Source organism: Lactuca virosa, chromosome 4 (genome assembly GCF_052849685.1).
Source record: "Lactuca virosa cultivar CGN04683 chromosome 4, Lactuca_virosa_CGN04683_v6, whole genome shotgun sequence".
Taxonomy (NCBI): domain Eukaryota; kingdom Viridiplantae; phylum Streptophyta; class Magnoliopsida; order Asterales; family Asteraceae; genus Lactuca; species Lactuca virosa.
In genome coordinates, this window is record NC_136429.1 from 413,295,209 (window position 1) to 413,314,073 (window position 18,865).

Genomic DNA, 18,865 nt, shown 5'->3' on the forward strand with positions numbered 1-18,865 from the left:
GAACAAAACAAATAAAATATACCAATAAACACTCTTATTTGTGCGTGTAACAACCCGATATTTTTAAGTCAGTGTAACATTCAAAAAGTCAAATGTAATAAACTGTTTGGAATCAACGAAAATAGCATAAAAAATGAAGTGTTCAAAAATCTAAATTGGGATACTCAAAGTGTTAGATATCGTGCCAAGGTTTCCAAAAACATGAAGAACACTCAAATCCGAGTTATAACGAAGGAGTTATGACCAATCGAAAATCCACGACACACCCGGTAAAACACTACTAAACGTAAAAAGTGAAACTTCGATAAAATACTTTTTAGCCTTAGGTATCTAAACGAAAGTCGTAGATTTCGTTAAACCGTGAGCATACATAAAAAGAACGCCCAAATCTGACTTCGTATGAGGAAGTTATGATTTTTCTAAGTTTCAGAACAGCGGTAGACAGCTAAAAATTCGGAATAAAGATCGAGCGATTTTTAGCCGACGCAACCTAAACGAGAGTTCAAGGTCTCTATAATAGTAGCACAATGGTAAAAAGACAGACGAAAACGGACGTCGGATAAAGAAGTTATGGATTTTTAACGGAATTATCGTGTCCCGGCCTATTAAATAAAATATAATTAAAAATAAAGTCAAAATTTGCCGATGAAGTCTAAATGAAAGTTGTAGAGTATTTTCTCACCTTCGCGTGGATATAAAGAACGTCAAAAACGGAGCTCGTATGCGAAAGTTACGCATTTTTGAAGTTTTTGGCACGCATTACGAAGCTTATCCGAAGGAGTACGCCCAGCGTACTTCGGAGTACGCCCAGCGTACTGAATGGAGGGCCTCGGATCGGCAACGTCGCCCCTACCACTCTACTGCCATCCCATCCGAAGACCGGAGACCGTGACATCATCGCTGACGTACGCCCCGCGTACGAGGGTACGCCCAGCGTACGAGGTACGCCCCGCGTACTACGAGGTACGCGCAGCGTACGAGGGCAGTGTTCCTCACCTATAAATAGGATGCGAGACCTCCGACTTTCCTTGCCCATTTCCTCATTCTCTCTCATTCTTACTCCACATTTAGCATCCCGAGACGATCCCGACTTTCCGGTTTCATACCTCAGCCCCGACGAAGGTCCGAAGCCCCGAGATTCCCGAGAATCTCACCACTTTCCGGTCGAGGTGCCGCCCGAGGAAAAATCTCGTTTTCTTCGAATCATCACACTTTCCAGGTGAGTTCATACCCCTACTTTTTCACGTCTTTTCATGTTTTAGGGGGGGAATACAAGTGCAATACGAGAAAAACTTATCGTTTTATACGGATTCACATACATCAGCTACATTTTTTATAAATGTTAAAATAACTTTGATATCAACATTATACTTTACATGCAAAGTTAGTATTACATTGAGTTTTTATCGCCAAATGGAACACACTTTCGGAAAAACTATAATGGGTATAGTTTGCGGGTTATTCATTACATCTTTACGTAAACATTGTGAAAATGAAATACTTTCATCTACACGAAATATAGACTTTTCTTTTCGTAAATCAATTAAATACTAAGAGTTGTGAGACATTCAGCTTCAACGTACTCTCAAGTACGTATTTCAAGTCCTGTATTATAAACCATAATCTCTTGGAGGGAGAGCGTGATACTTGTGTATAGATCTATACGGGATTGACAATCCCGCACCTAAACTGTTAGCTACAGTTAGACCGGCAGGTCTGGGGTGACAAACGTCATAACACTACAACGCCTGAAGAACGTTGTTACAGGCAGTCTTGGTCAATAGCATGGTTATAAAACTCACACGGTAGTATTAAAATAAGTTTGATTTACGAGACTTTTGATACATTCAGTAAATACATTATTTGAGTATAAATACACTATCACTATTCGAGCACGAAAGACACCATTGTACTCCAGCCTTTGGAATCTTTTTCAAACTATGTGTAGAAAATATTGGATTTTCTGGAAAACACGTTCAATTATTTTTACTAAAGGACATACAAATTTCAGTACAAAAACGCTTATGAACTCACCAACTTAATTGTTGACATTTTTTCAAAACTACTTGTATTTCTCAAGGAATCAGTAATACAGGTAACCATCAGCTTTTGGAGAAGGAACGCTAAGGCGTCTATTATCAAAACATTTTAAATCATCATATTTGTAATATTCTTTTGAAACATGTATTACACGCAGCAATGTAAGTTTTTATTATATCTATGATGGTTGTGTTTACTTTCTTTACAATATTCAACTGTTATGATACTACGTGAAGTCATCCGCCCCCGAATGTTTCCGCCATTCTGGTTTGGGGGTGTGACAGTGCGACTTAGAAAAATGAACACAATAACAACTCGAATAAAACAATTGGGAGAACCTGACATCCCGGTTAAGCTAGGACTGTTCACAGCTGTATTAGGGATTGAATGTAGCCTGATCAACTACATTTCTTCGTAATACAACTATCACATGCCCTGGAACGATCGTGATGGTCAGTAAACCCAAGGCATACCCTATTGTTAAACAAGAGGAATGCATCAACCCAATTTCTTTTTATAACAACTAAAAATATTTTAGGATTAAAAAAATAGCCTATTTATATACCTCTTCACGTATACCCCCCCCCCCCCCCCCCCGTGCAGACAGTATGGATGGGTTCCATCTCCCTGGAGATCCGTATTTCCCCAATCAGGGAAATAATGGATGGCTAGAGGAATCTGACGAGGAGCCTGAAGAGGACCCTATGGAAGAAGAGGAACCGGAAGAGGAAATCGAAGAAGGACCTGCAGAACCTGTGGCAGACTTGGAAGAGGAAGAGTCGGGTTGCGACTGCAGCGATGATTCGGACACTGAGTCTGTAGTCATCAACCCCCCATACCCAGTGAGGGTGCCAGCTCACCGGATGAGCCCTAACGGCCCTACCCCTCCCTAGGGTATCGATATTTGGAGATGGAGCAGACAACAGGGACAGCGACCCCCGTTTGGCATGGCTCGCCAGTTCTATGACCTGAGGGAGGGAGGACCGGCAGACTGAGCACTTCCTGTCATGATGAGACGATTACGGAACACTGGCGACCTGGCCCAGGACACGGCCGAGCAACTGAATCAGATGCGAGCCGCAGTGGCCCGGGCGGAGCGAGAAACTCAAGAAGTAATCCATAACTTTCAAGTACGTTAAGCGATGTGGGAGGATCGACTACGAGCCACAGAACGTCAGGTGGCGCGACTTCAGGGCGCATCCACATCATCAGCCCCACCACCCGATGCATCTCAGAGCACTTCGGACCAGTAGCTTTTCCCTACTAGTGCTAGGTTCTCTATGTTCGCTATATTATGTACTACCGACTCCATGTTTAAGTGATTACACTACTCATAGAGTCGTTATGTTGTCGAACTTTGTACCTCTATGTATGCTCTTTCGAGCAAATTTTCATGTATCAAAGTACGGATATTAGTAGTGAAAAATATTATGTGTTTTATGGTGATGTTTTGACCTGCTATGTGTTTTTATACTATTATTGTGTGGTGTGAATTTATAGGAACACTTAGATATAAAAATCGATTCACGAAATCTTCAACTTAAAAACAATTCATACTCAACATCTTTCTGTTCCATAACAGCAAGATGCCTCAGAGACCAAACCGCGGAAATAACCAACCACCGACGCCACCGGAAGTCAACTCAGCCGCGTTTCAAGCCGCTGTATCTGCTGCAGTCACATCAGCCATGACGCAAATCCACCAGGGGAACAATGGCGGAGGAAATGGGCAGGGAGCTGGAAGTTCAAACAATGGAATAAATCAAGGACCTACCAAAACATGCTCTTACAAAGACTTCACCAACGCCAAGCCACGAACCTTCAATGGAACGAGAGGCGTCATAACCCTAAAGAGGTGGATTGAGAAAATCGAATCGATCTTTGAAATTTGCGGGTGTCCAGATGAGTGCAAGGTCAAGTTCGCAGCATGTACGTGAAATTTGCGGGTGTCCAGATGGGTGCAAGGTCAAGCTCAAATTAGGTCAAGTTGGCAACTTTACGTGTTATATCGGCCCTAGAAGCTCAGATCTATGAATTTGATGCACTGGAATCGATTAGAATCAACTGTTTAGTGAAGACATGCATAGGACTCGACGAGTCGTTCATTGGACTCGGCGAGTAGGAGTGCAAACTCCCGATTTCTCCGATTTGAGAGTTGCGAGTTGAATCCGTGAGTGGAAGAGGACTCAGTGAGTTAGAACAAGGATCTGAAAGTAGGACTCTACGAGTCTACGCCCCGACTCGGCGAGTCGAGTCGCGAGTTAGAGAATTGTGAGTTAGGAAACTCGGCGAGTCCATAGTAGGACTCGGCGAGTAGAGTCAACCTGGAAGTTGACTCTGACCAGGACTTTGACTTTGACCAGGGGGTAAATTGGTCATTTGAGGAATCATCAGTTGATTCAGAATGTTATGTGATTGTAGCCGGGGAGTCGCCGGAGTAGCGGACAGGGATTTCTCACTCGGGATATCAGCAGCCAATTATACGAGGTGAGTTCTCCTTCAGTAGGAACGGGTCTACGACACCAAGGCCGGCCCGTAGTGTGATATGATAGTAACTGAGTGTGGGCAGGGCCCGTATCCTATCCTAGCAGAGCGTGGGCGAGGCCCTTATCTCATAGTAGTAGTTAAATATGATGTATGAGCAGTAGATTAGCTTTACATGTTGCCTGTGTGATACTTGTATGTTGGGTTTAGTAGTTGAGTGTGGGCGAGGCCCGTACCTCATCATAGTCAAGTGTGGGCGAGGCCCGTATCTCGAAGTAGCTGAGCATGGGCGAGGCCCGTACCTCAGAGATAGTGGAGTGTGGGCGAGGCCCGTATCTCCTAGACAGTGGAGTGTGGGCAAGGCCCGTATCTCCTAGATAGCGGAGTGTGGGCGAGGCCCATATCTCCACGAGTGTGGGCGTGGCCCGTATCTCCTAGTTGGATGCTATGTGTAGATGGTATGTGGTAGATTGGGGAGACTCACTAAGCTTTGTGCTTACTTTTTTCAGTTTTGGTTTCAGGTACTTCCACTAGCACTGGGAAGGGCTCGGGATGATCGCATGGCACACACCACAGTCTTCATCCTGGGAGCTAGACTCTGATATTTGGATATGAGATTTGATTTGAGACATATACTATGATGTTTATGATACATGATTATGATTTTACGTATGATTTTGGATGGTTGATGACTCTAATAATGTTTTGAAAACGAAATTTTTGGATTGTGTTTTTGGGACGTTACAAGTTGGTATCAGAGCCTTGGTTTGAGGGATTCGGGCACGCTTTCGGGTGTGTCTGAACTCAAACTAAGGAAATGGTATAAGGTTTTCAAAAGGAAATCATTTTCGAAAAGAATTTTTGAAAAAGAAACTTAAAAAGAGAAAAGAGTTTTGAAAAAGAGAAAAGGGTGTGGTGCATGCAATTAGCCGAGCTCAAGTAAGTACTCCCAATTTACCAATACAAGTTTATGTTATGATTATCAGTTTTACTAGAACAGCATGCTAGATTAGGGCTAAGGATCTAGGAGGATGCCTTATGTGTCTGCTATATGTGTTTCAGCTTTATGAGAACTGCATGCTAGTACAGATTAGACAGGAGGATAGCCTGAGTAGTATATGCTTGATTATGTGCACTCGATGTCCGAATGCTGCTTGCTTTGTGCTTTTAGGAGTTCTAGTTGTCTTTCACTAGCTAGTAAACAAATATGTTAAGTTACATATTGCAAGGACTAAATAATTCCAGAAGGTTAGGTCTAGCCCTATTTCGCAGCTCTTGTTTGAGTCCAACCGTTGTAGGGTAGGATCTCTCATTCGAAGAATTATCTAGTCTGAGTGATATGTAATAGTAATTGCGATCTAGTTAGGGGAAGAAAGTAGGGACTTCTTACGCAGCTGATGGCGGAGAGTGGGTTGGAGATTTCCCTATGGCAAGCCTAGGAAGAGCGTAGTAGAGATCAGTAGCAGTAGAAAGGACTTGGTGGAGTCAAGGCAGTTCTCGAGGAAAGTACGGATAGATGTGGAAGGTAGTATGGGCCCGTACTACTGAAAGCAGAGGATCCATACTCGAATCGAGGAAGGCTGAGGCAAAACCAGGAAACTTGTGGTAGATGTGATCCCTCTAGTTATATCAGTGTTTCTGACGATTGTCATTATGTGTTTCAGAATGGTGGTTTTACGCCCTAGACCAGCAGTCGGCAGTTCAGGTGCCGGAGAGGGATCAGGTTCAGGCTCGGGAGCCGAGCATTTGGATGAGCAGACCAGAGAGTTCATCTCTTCAGAGTTCACGCGTAGCATACTTGAGCAGACTCCTATGATCTTTGGATCGGTCAAGGAGGGTATTCTTGAGTTGTTGGATGAGAGGTTGAGTGCGTTTCGCGCTGAAATGGTGACTATGATGGGGTCACGTACTTTGACCTTCAGGGAGTTCCGGGCTTGTGGAGCTCCAGATTTCCAGGGGGCCCGAGACCCCATTGCGAGTACCAGATAGTTGGCTGATGTGGCCAACGCCTTCCGCACTAGCAGATGTCCCGAGGGGGACAAGGTCCGACTTGCATCCTGTCTTCTGAAGGGCAGGGCACGTGATTGGTGGGAGGAGGTCGTACATGTCATTGGGGATGATGCAGCCCTTGATGCTATGACCTGGACGGATTTTGTGGCCTGGTTCAGGGCCGAGTTTGCACCTGTCATAGAGGTGCAGCAGCTTGCTAGGGAGTTCCAGGATCTCCAGCAGACGACGGAGACAGTGGCGGAGATTACCGCCAAGTTCAGGGAGAGGGCTCTTCTCATTCCTCAGTATGCGGCAGATGAGGAGATGAAGAAGGCCCGGTACCATGAGATGTTGAGGAGTGATATCAGACAGTTTGTGAGCCGATCCAGCTGTAAAACGCTGGATGACATGATTGCGAGGGCTCGTGAGAGGGAGATTGATCTTGAGATGGAGAGAAAGAGGAAACCAGAGGTAGTGTCTGGTTCAGATAGTTCGGGCAAAAGGCCCAAGACAGATTCCCGAGGGAAGGGCCAGCAGGGCCAAGGCCGCTGCGGCAAGTGTGGTAGGTCGAACGATGGGGCGTGCAGGGCAGGGAGTTCGGGCTGCTTCAAATGCGGCCGAATAGGTCATATGAGCAGGGATTGTACTGCTACTTCTACCGTTACTACCACGTCACTTTCTGACCTGATTTGCTTTCAGTGCAATCAGAGGGGCCATAAGAGGTCCTAGTGTCTGAGCTTAGCAGCAGCAGGGAAGGTGGCGGAACCTGCCCCTGCTACATTGAGGATTACAAACGGCCGTCAAGGTCGGTCCGAGGCGCCAGTGGCGAAGAGTAGAGCCTTTCAGCTGACAGCAGAGGAGGCGCGAGCGACTCCTGATGTGGTGACGGGTATGTATTTTCCTCTTATCTCTGTTTTTGATATAGTTTGTTTCTCATGATTATGTGTTTGTGTATAGGGTCGTTCTTAGTGAACGACATTTTAGCTACGGTATTGTTTGATTCGGGGGCTACCCAATCATTCGTTTCGATCGCATTTAGCAAGCGATTTAGCAGAGCTCCAGGGGAGCTGGATTGTCCACTTGATGTTGAGATAGCCGATGACAGGACCGTCAGGGTCGCGAGAGTCCATAGGGGATGTACATTACGGCTGTCTGACGAGCAGTTCATGGTGGATTTGGTTCTCATTCCCTTACGAGGGAATAAAGTTATAGTAGGTATGGATTGGTTGAGCCCGAACGGGGCAGTGATTGACTGTGAGCGCCAGTTGGTGAGGGTTCGCACTCCTAGTGGGGGAGAGTTAGTGATTCAGGGTGAGAGGCCACAGCGCGGACCAGTTCTTTGTTCAGCAGCGAGAGCGAGGCGCTACGTTCAGCTGGGTTGCGCAGGGTACGTCGCCTATGTTATGGATACCCGGGAAAAGGGTAAGGTGACAGTTGATGATGTACCAGTAGTGCGAGAGTACCCGGACGTATTCCCGGAGGACTTACCTGGGATACCTCCGGAAAGACAGGTTGAGTTTCGGATTGACCTGGTTCCGGATGCGGCTCCGATAGCCAAGGCACCATATCGGTTGGCTCCTCCTGAGATGCAGGAGTTGTCTACGCAGCTGTAGGAGCTACTAGACGAGGGTTTTATCAGACCGAGCAGTTCGCCATGGGGAGCCTCGATCCTGTTTGTGAAGAAGAAGGACGGGTCGCACCGTATGTGTATTGATTACCGGGAGCTGAATAAGGTAACGGTGAAGAACCGTTACCCACTCCCGAGGATAGATGATTTGTTCGATCAGCTGCAGGGGGTATCTTCGTTTTCCAATATTGATCTACGGTCCGGATATCACCAGATGCGGGTCAGAGATGATGATGTGCAGAAGACTGCTTTTAGGACCCGCTATGGTCATTATGAGTTTGTGGTGATGCCGTTTGGGCTCACCAATGCTCCAGCCGCGTTCATGGATCTCATGAACCGCGTATGCAGACCGATGCTGGATCGGTCTGTGATAGTGTTTATTGACGACATCTTGGTTTACTCCAAGACTCAGGAGCAGCACGAGGAGCACCTGAGAGAGGTGCTAGAGACACTTAAGAGGGAGATACTTTTCGCAAAGTTCTCCAAGTGTGAGTTCTGGTTGCGCGAGGTGCAGTTTCTGGGACACCTCGTCAACCAGAAGGGTATATTAGTCGATCCGGCCAAGATAGAGGTCGTGATGCAGTAGGAGGTCCCGAAGTCCCCATCTGAGATTCGGAGCTTCCTAGGCTTGGCAGGGTACTACAGGAGATTCATCCAGGATTTCTCCAAGATAGCAGTACCGCTCACTCGACTAACCAAGAAGTCGGTTGCGTATCGTTGGGGTCCTGAGCAGCAAGCAGCCTTCGAGACGCTCAGGCAACGATTGTGCGAGGCACCGATTCTCATCCTGCCAGAGGGAGTAGATGATTTTGTGGTCTACTGTGACGCTTCGATCACAGGCATGGGAGCAGTGTTGATGCAGCGAGGCCATGTGATAGCTTATGCCTCTAGACAGTTGAAGCCTCACGAGGCTAACTATCCGACGCGTGACTTAGAGTTGGGGGCCGTTGTGTTCGCCCTCAAGATTTGGCGGCATTACCTCTATGGGGTCTGATGTACTATTTACACAGATCACAAGAGTCTGAGGTACCTCATGGATCAGCCGAATCTGAACATGAGGCAGCGTCGATGGTTAGATGTGGTTAAGGATTACGATTGTGAGATCCTTTACCACCCGGGCAAGGCCAACATAGTGGCCGATGCCCTGAGCCGCAAGGTGGTGGCGGCCCCGATACGAGACATATGTTTGAGGATGACAGTGACGACTCCATTGCTGGAGTAGATTAGAGAGGCACAGGTTGAGGGCCTGAAGGAGGAGAGGCAGAAGTGTGAGAGGATCATGGGCCGGGTGACTTCTTTTGATTATGATAGCCGAGGACTGTTGACCCTACACGGGAGGGTCTGGGTACCGTACTGGGGCAGAGTACAGCATGTATTGATGGATGAGGCCCACAAGTCTCGGTTCTCCATTCACCCAGGGGCGACGAAGATGTACAGAGATCTTCGACCCGATTACTGATGGCCCTGCATGAAGCGGGACGTAGCTTGGTATGTGGAGAGATGCCTGACCTGCATGAAGGTCAAGGCAGAGCACCAGAGGCCCCACGGCAAGATGCAGCCGCTGGACATTCCCGTGTGGAAATGGGAGGATATCACCATGGATTTCATTACTAAGCTTCACAAGACCGCACGTGGGGTAGATTCGATTTGGGTCATCGTGGATCGGTTGACCAAGAGTGCGCATTTCATACCGATCCAGGAGAGCATTTCAGCCGAAAAACTGGCTGAGATTTATGTGCGAGAGGTGGTGGCACGTCATGGAGTGTCTGTCTCAGTGGTATCAGACAGAGACGTCCGTTTTACTTCCAGGTTTTAGAAGCGGTTTCACCACGAGATGGGTACTCGTCTCCATTTCAGCACCGCTTTCCACCCTCAGACGGACGGAGAGAGCGAGATGACGATCCAGACTCTCGAGGACATGCTTCGGGCATGTGTGTTAGATTTCGGTGGCAATTGGGATACGTATCTTCCGTTAGCGGAATTTTCGTATAACAACAGCTATCACTCCAGTATAGACCGGCCTCCCTTCGAGATGCTCTACGGGAGGAAATGTAGGACCCCAATCTGTTGGGGTGAGGTTGGTCAGCGAGTCATGGGGAGTACAGAGGTGGTACTCAAGACTACGGAGCAGATTCAGCAAGTCCGGAGCAGACTCCAAACTGCTCAGAGCCGGCAGAAGAGTTACGCCGACAAGCGGCGTTCGGACTTGGAGTTTCAGGTGGGCGATATGGTCCTCCTGAAAGTGTCACCCTGGAAGGGTGTTATCGGATTTCGGAAGCGGGGCAAGCTAGGCCCCAGATTCATTGGTCCTTTTTGGGCTTTGGCCCGGGTGGGTCGGGTTGCTTACCGGTTAGACCTTCCAGCAGAGCTCAGCCAGATCCATAGCACGTTCCATGTTTCTCAGTTGCGGAAGTGCTTAGTGGATGATTCAACAGTGGTACCCCTGGAGGACATTCAGGTTGATGACAGCCTGAACTATATCGAGAGACCAGTGACGATTCTAGATCGCAAGGTGAAAGAGGTGAGGAACAAGAGAGTAGAGTTGGTGAAGGTGCAGTGGCAGCACCGCAAGGGTTCGGAGTGGACATGGGAGCCCGAGGAAGAGATGAGGGAGCACTACCCAGAGTTGTTTCCAGAGTCAGCAGACTTCGAGGACGAAGTCTAAGATAAGTGGGGGAGAATTGTAACGCCCCATTCCTGGTATGCATTTAAAACATTATTTTTCTTTTATTTTAGAAGCTACTCGACGAGTCAGTGGCCCTAACTCGTCGAGTAGCAGCGAATTAGCACGTGGAGTAGGCGTGGCGACTCGACGAGTCCATAGTTCCCGACTCGGCGAGTCTGCCAGTCTGGATGAAACCCTAATTCTTAGGGTTTGTACCCTATTTAAACGTCCTTATAGCCCCCATCCCAGCCTCCAGCACCTCTAGAGCGTTCCCTCTAAAAACCCTAGCCCTCCATTGGTGAGTTGAGTGATTCCTTCTTGATTTTGAGTGTTTTGGTGTATTATTGGAAGTGTAGAAGAGAAGGAAGGAGAGAAGGTGCAAAGGAGAAGAAGGAGATCCAGAAACTAGCTTCCATTTGCTACTTCATTTGGTAATAAAGCCTCTGCCTTGTTTATTTTCCTAGTAGATCTTCATATATGCTTGTTTTGTCACTTTTGGGACATTTCAAGGTCCAAACTCGAGATTGGAGCTCCCTTAGGGTGGTAATCTATAGATCTGGACATCATTGAGCTCCAGGAGCTCAAAGTAGCTACCTTTATGCAAAGCAAGGCCTTGTTCCAAACCCTAGGTTCCCATTTCTAGCTTATTTTGGTGTTTTAGCTTCATACCTCTATGCATGTACGTAAAGTTGGCAACTTTACGTGTTATATCGGCCCTAGAAGCTCAGATCTATGAATTTGATGCACTGGAATCAATTAGAATCAACTGTTTAGTGAAGACATGCATAGGACTCGACGAGTCGTTCATTGGACTCGACGAGTAGGAGTGCAAACTCCGGATTTCTCCGATTTGAGAGTTACGAGTTGAATCCGTGAGTGGAAGAGGACTCAGTGAGTTAGAACAAGGATCTGAAAGTAGAAGGACTCGACGAGTCTACGCCCCGACTCGGCGAGTCGAGTCGCGAGTTAGAGAATTGTGAGTTAGGAAACTCGGCGAGTCCATAGTAGGACTCGGCGAGTAGAGTCAACCTGGAAGTTGACTCTGACCAGGACTTTGACTTTGACCAGGGGGTAAATTGGTCATTTGAGGAATCATCAGTTGACTCAGAATGTTATGTGATTGTAGCCGGGGAGTCGCCGGAGCAGCGGACAGGGATTTCTCACTCAGGATATCAGCAGCCAGTTATACGAGGTGAGTTCTCCTTCAGTAGGAACGGGTCTACGGCACCAAGGCTGGCCCGTAGTGTGATATGATAGTAGTTGAGTGTGGGCGGGGCCCGTATCCTATCCTAGCAGAGCGTGGGCGAGGCCCTTATCTCATAATAGTAGTTAAATGTGATGTATGAGCAGTAGATTAGCTTTACATGTTGTCTGTGTGATACTTGTATGTTGGGTTTAGTAGTTGAGTGTGGGCGAGGCCCGTACCTCATCATAGTCAAGTGTGGGCGAGGCCCGTATCTCGAAGTAGCTGAGCATGGGTGAGGCCCGTACCTCAGAGATAGTGGAGTGTGGGCGAGGCCCGTATCTCCTAGATAGTGGAGTGTGGGCGAGGCCCGTATCTCCTAGATAGCGGAGTGTGGGCGAGGCTCGTATCTCCACGAGTGTGGGTGTGGCCCGTATCTCCTAGTTGCATGCTATGTGTAGATGGAATGTGGTAGATTGGGGGGACTCACTAAGCTTTGTGCTTACTGTTTTCAGTTTTGGTTTCAGGTACTTCCACTAGCACTGGGAAGGGCTCGGGATGATCGCATGGCATACACCACAGTCTTCAGCCTAGGAGCTAGACTCTAATATTTGGATATGAGATTCGATTTGAGACAGATACTATGATGTTTATGATACACGAATATGATTTTACTTATGATTTTGGATGGTTGATGACTCTAATAATGTTTTGAAAATGAAATTTTTGGATTGTGTTTTTGGGACGTTACACAAAAATTGACAGAAATCTATTCCAGTAACAAAGATTTTAAGAAATCGATTTTAACAAGTATTCAATAAACAGTAACAACAGTTTTAAGAAACCATCGATTTTGACAAAATGTAGACAACAACAACGATTTTAACAAGCATTCAACTAATAGAAATGACAAACAGGAAGAGAAATCGATTTTTAGGAGATGAGGTTGAGATAAACAGGAAAAAATCGATAAACAGGAAGATAAATCGATTTTAAGAAACCATCGATTTTGACAATAAATTAAGAGCGTGAGAGATAGCGAGATTGAGATCGAGGCAACATCAATTCACTTACATGGCGGAAGAATCAGAGAAGAGGCTGATTTTGGCGAAACGAGGTTTGTCGACTGATTTTGATGAACATGTTGTATACGTGAGATACGGTTGTATGTGGGTATAATGGTAATTGTAAACTTTCCTAGAATGTAAGGAATTCATTCCATCCTTTAGTTGAAGGAAAGTATTTTCCCTCCTTTGAAGGAATGTTTTCTCATTTAGGATTCCTTTTCCCTCTTTAAAGTCGAACCAAACGCAGGAATTCGAGGGAATTGGAATCCTTTTCCCTCGAATTCCATTCCATTCCTGCCAACCAAACAGGACCTAAGGTTATGGGTTCCTTTATTCCTTTTCTAAGTCAGCCATCCGCTTATCTCTTTCTCAGTCGATCTTGTTGATCGAGTCATACACCCAAATTTTGTTTATCAAACACTTTTAGTTGACCGATTCAACCAAAAATGTCTTACTTGACTCGGTCAGATGCATATCAAACAGGGTTGGGAGCCTGGTGAGTCATCAGATCATCACTTTTGTGCTCTATTGCCACTACCTGTAATACAAGAAGTTGAGTGGGTCAGGCTTGTGAGCCTGGTGAGCACATAGGGTTTTCAACCCACAATAATTAAGTTCATTAATTTCATCAAATCATTCAACCCGATTACCCGTTCCCGTTATCCTCACTTTCTGTCCCTAAAGCATCTAATTTAAGGGACCTAGCCTAAGGATTATCATCGATATGGACAACACTGCTTAGGGGATTCCTCAGCAATATATGTCAAAAAGGCAACCATGAGGGGGATGGAGTACACCTGGTGAACACGTAGTTCAAAAACACCTACAGGTTGCGAGCCTGCCAGCGTTCCACTGGACTGTCTAGAATAGTATGTGGTCGTCATCTATACTCCGCTGGATGACTAAATCAGCTTAAACATCGAGGCCTCTCATCATTTATTTCATCGTCTATATCATCTACCCACTTTACCCATCATAATTATAGGTATAAAATACATATACAGTTTAAATCGAATAAAACATGTATATTTTATTCATCCAGCATAGATATCAAGAACACAGATAATATGCACACATAGCACGTTATTTATATTAAATACTTCATATCTATGTGTAAGATGAAAGTAACTATGCACTCACTTGTTAAAGTGATGACTCCAAATTCGGGCAGCGCTTCGCTTCTAACAATTTTCTTTTCCTTCGACTAAACCTAGTATCAGTATTACCAAATTTTAGTCTTATATTTATTACAACTACTTATTAATTTAGATTCATCATTAACTCAAAGTTTACTTTCATGATTTATCAAGTAAGGAACAACTAGGTAGGATCATATTGGGGGTATGGTCTGTTTGGTATACGTAGTATACTGTTTGGAAATCCCACTTTAAACACCTCACTAAATCACAGCCTAGACATCATCCCAAAAGTAGATCAATAGTATAACGATTTTGGATCACTGATAAATCTTGTTTATAGGTTCATAATAACGATAATGAACTTAAGCATAAGTTATACTTAAAGTAAGGTAAGCATAACTCACTTACAAGGGGGTTAAGCGAGGAACCGGGCTCTGCTCGGGCAGAACTTCTGAGTCGAAAGCTCTTCTTCTCGGAGCCTTCTGGCGCTCGAGGACTCAATTCTAGCACTTAGGAAGTGTTAGGGAATGGAAGAGAGGGTTTGGAGGTATTAGGAGAGATTGGTAAGAAAATATGTGAAGAAAATGAGAGATTTGCGCCTCTATTTATAGGTTGGGCGGGGGTCGAACGTGTGGCGTATAACTGGGTACGCTGGGCGTACCAAGCCTTATGATGGGCATACCAGCGACACGTGTCGAGATCCGGTGCACAGCCGTGGGGAGGAAGGTACGGTTGTGTAACGCCCGTATTTCTAGGCTAGGCATTAATAATGATGTAATAGTCTAGGCCAACCTTTGTAACTTTTTTTTTAAGTAATAAGAATGAATTATGTGAATTTATGTGCCTTATACTTAATTATTATGATTTAATAAATTGAGGATAAAAATAAGCGTCAAAAATAAATGTTAGATAAACCCGATATCTATGAAGAAAGTTATAGTGGTTGAAACAATGATTTCAGAGATATAAAGATTACCGAAATCCGAGTTATAACGAAGAAGTTATGATCTGTCGATGTTTCGCGACAGAACCGGCACGACACTGTGTAACGCAAAAAATGAGTTTACGATAAAGTGTTTTTTAGCCTTAGCGATCTAAATGAAAGTCGTAGTATACGTTAAACCGAGAGCGTGCATAAAAAGAATGTCCAAATCTGACTTCGTATGAGGAAGTTATGAATTTTCTAAGATTTGGCATGACATGTGTTAGATAAATTTTCATTTATTAGTATAGATAAAATAAATTAATTAATTGTAATTTTAATTGCAAACCTGTGATTGGAAACGAAGGGATGTTCGGAGTTTGAAATAAAGAAACGTTTTGTTGTTTATCCTATGCAATTAGATTAGAAAGTTTTTTTTTGTTATGTGGTCTAAGCTAAGATTTTTAAGCATTATATAATCCAAACTAGAAAAAACAAGTGCACAATCTGATTTTTGCGTATTATATTATCCAAACATTTAATGCTTCGAAAAGTCCTTTGTACTTTTGCCCATAAATCTTTTGTAACCATTGGAAGCGTTGTCTCATAAACCAAGCATCAAATTTATTACCAAAAAGAAAGACATGACTAAAAAATACACTCTCCAATGTTGAATTAAATTTTCTAAACATGTTGGGTATGAGTAAATGTTACAACACTATTTTGGTGTCATTTCACATGCAATATCACCAATGGTATTATAACACCTAGGTAGGAAATGGTCACATACAAACTTTCAACAATACTTTTTGACGATCAATACAAACTTTCCCTTGCAGACATTCTTATATAATCGTTCATGATATCGGGTGACTCTCCCATAGCCATCAAACGAATGGCCGCAACACATTTCTGCAACGTTGCGAATCATCGCCTACCTCTAGCATCATATCTCAATTGGAAAAATCTATACCTAAACATATATTAATTATGTAAATATTTGTATTTATTTTGTATAAAGATATAGTAAATATGTATTAAAATTAAAGAAACGATACTTGCTTTCCAAGGCGTTGACTATCTGTAGAAACACATTTCTACTCAAATGAAATATTCTTTTGAAATCCTTTGACTCGTAGACAAAATTATCCGCAAAGTAATCATGATATAGACGTTCGTGTCCTTTCTCATGATTTTTGTTTAACATCACACGTCTTGTTAGTAGAGGGGCTACATATGGTTGTAGTAGATTGTTAGTGCAATACACATACATTTTAGTGGTGAATATATCGTCACCTTCGTCGTCGGACGAGTCGAAAGGATCCATAAATTTTTTTGAAAAGTTTTGAAATTGTATAGAATATAGAGGAAGAGAGTATGCATACAATTATGATAGACAGTATGTATTTATAGGCAAAAAATTAATAAATTTTCATTATTAATGTCTATTGCAAACAGTCAAAAAAAGGTTCAAAAAAGCTACCCAATCAAATGAGGTGTTTTACCCCGTCTTCGTCACAACAAGAATTGTCATAACCCCCCCCCCCCCCCCCTAACGAGAAAGGGGTGGTGTTGCTTGCGTTAAGACGTCGTTTTGGTGCCACCTCATCAACAATGAGGGCTTAACAACCCCATATTGTATACTCCAAGTGTTGTTAAGTTTTTTCTAAGATCAAGTACTCACCATACCATAAATTATCAGATCTCCATTAATTTGTTTCAATCTATATATTGGTTTGGTGTGACTCGGTTAAAAATTCATATTTAAGTATTATATTGGTTTGGTGTGACTCCGTTAAAAATTCATATTTAAGTATTGTATGAGTGATCCATACATCTTATAATTGTGTTTGAGAGTACTAGTAAGCAAAACTTACACAAAGTTTTAAGACAACCTAAAATCTTAAGATATAGTTTTAGGAGGGATTTATAAAAATAAATAAAATCCATAATACGTGTACAATTTTTAGTCAAAAGTTAAGAGATTATCAATTTTAACCATCAAAATCGCAAGTGATTAAGTTCACCTGCGATATTATCTATATTACTTGTGAATTAATCATAATGGGTTATGAAATCGGTCCGTTTTTTATCTATAGGCCCAAGGTATATAAGCCCTAAAATCTAGAAATAATACTCATTTTCACATTTTTCAAGTTGAAGGAATATTTTCTACTTTCTATAATGGCTTAATAGCTTAGGAACAATATTTTCTTGAAAATTTTATAATTTATGTAAAAATTCTTTGTTTTATTCGTCTTATAATAGCTTTTATATATTTACGATAGGTTTATATATGATTTTTGGTTAAAAATGGAGGTGTTCAAAATTTTTAGAGGAAATTGTATATAATAGAGGTTAAATCACATGTAATATATGAAAAAGTGTAGGTGTTCTAATCCCAGCTATGGATATACAAGTCACACTCATGCATATGATATGTATTAGAAACTTGGATATTTGCAAAAAAAAATCATAAGCGAATAAGGTGAAACTCGTAGGTGGCTCTTAGCTATCTGCGATTTATAAAAAAAATCAAAAAATAGGATTTTATACCTATTGAATATTGGGCTGGCACCACTCAGCCCTTGTGGCCATGGAGGTTCGTCTGCAGTGACTCCAGAGCATGAGGCAAAGCTTCATGTTTGCAGCGGGGGATTAGTCGGTGCGCGAAAGCTGGCTCGGAAACCTTCGTTAGGGAAGTTCCCTTTCCAAAAAAATATTGGGTTGGATATGGGTCGATTTCATAGCCCACTAAAGGCAAATCACAGCTCACGGATGCCAAATCGTAGGCAACATGCTACATTGATCAACTTTTTGGCAAAAATAAATTTACCTATTTTTCAAAAATGGGGTTTTCCCATACATATATCCTCCCATACATGTATTCTCTCATGTGATACATTCATTTAAGTATTTTATATGTTCAAAAAGGATTTAGAATGAAAGAGAAATTAACTTTTAAAGTGAGGTGGTTAGATGAACTAAATAAAGAGGTTTATTGGGTTTAAGTCATCCCAAATAGGTAATAGGTAAGACTATAAGAGAATGAAAAAGAAATGGAACCAAAGTCATCATGGTTAACATTGGCACCCTATACATGCTAAAGAGAGCCTTCGTGTTATAAGTTTTATAAGTTTTACAAGGCTTATCAGACTAGGAAGCTCTTGTGTGTGTATATATATATATATATATATATATATATATATATATATATATATATATATATATATAAAAGCTTCCTAGCATTAGAAAACTTATAGTATGAAGGCTCTAGCATGTATAGAGGTGTCATTGTTAACCATGATGGCTTTGGTTCACTTAACTTCTATACAAGAGTGTGTTGTGCGTGCATAATTAAACCACCAGTAGACTAAAAAGGTTCATTGTATTTTCACAAAATATTTCCTTTTTGTAACCCAGACTTTATTATAATTTCAGTTTTAAAACTCGCATTAAACACAAAATTAATCACAAATTCCAGTTGTAGAAATGGTTTACACATGTTGATTACAGTTTTTTCCAGTATAAATACTTTATGTGTAACAAATTAATATACAAGATCCGAAACCGAAAATCCATTCCAAACCTCTCTCTCTCTCTCTCTCTCTCTCTCTCTCTCTCTCTCTCATTGTTATTGCATTTTCTTATTGCAACAAAGATAACATCCAAACCTAGACAGGTTCAACGGTCTTAAAAACCGTTAAGACCGTTGTAGTTTTTTTTAACAATATAATAGATTTAAATTA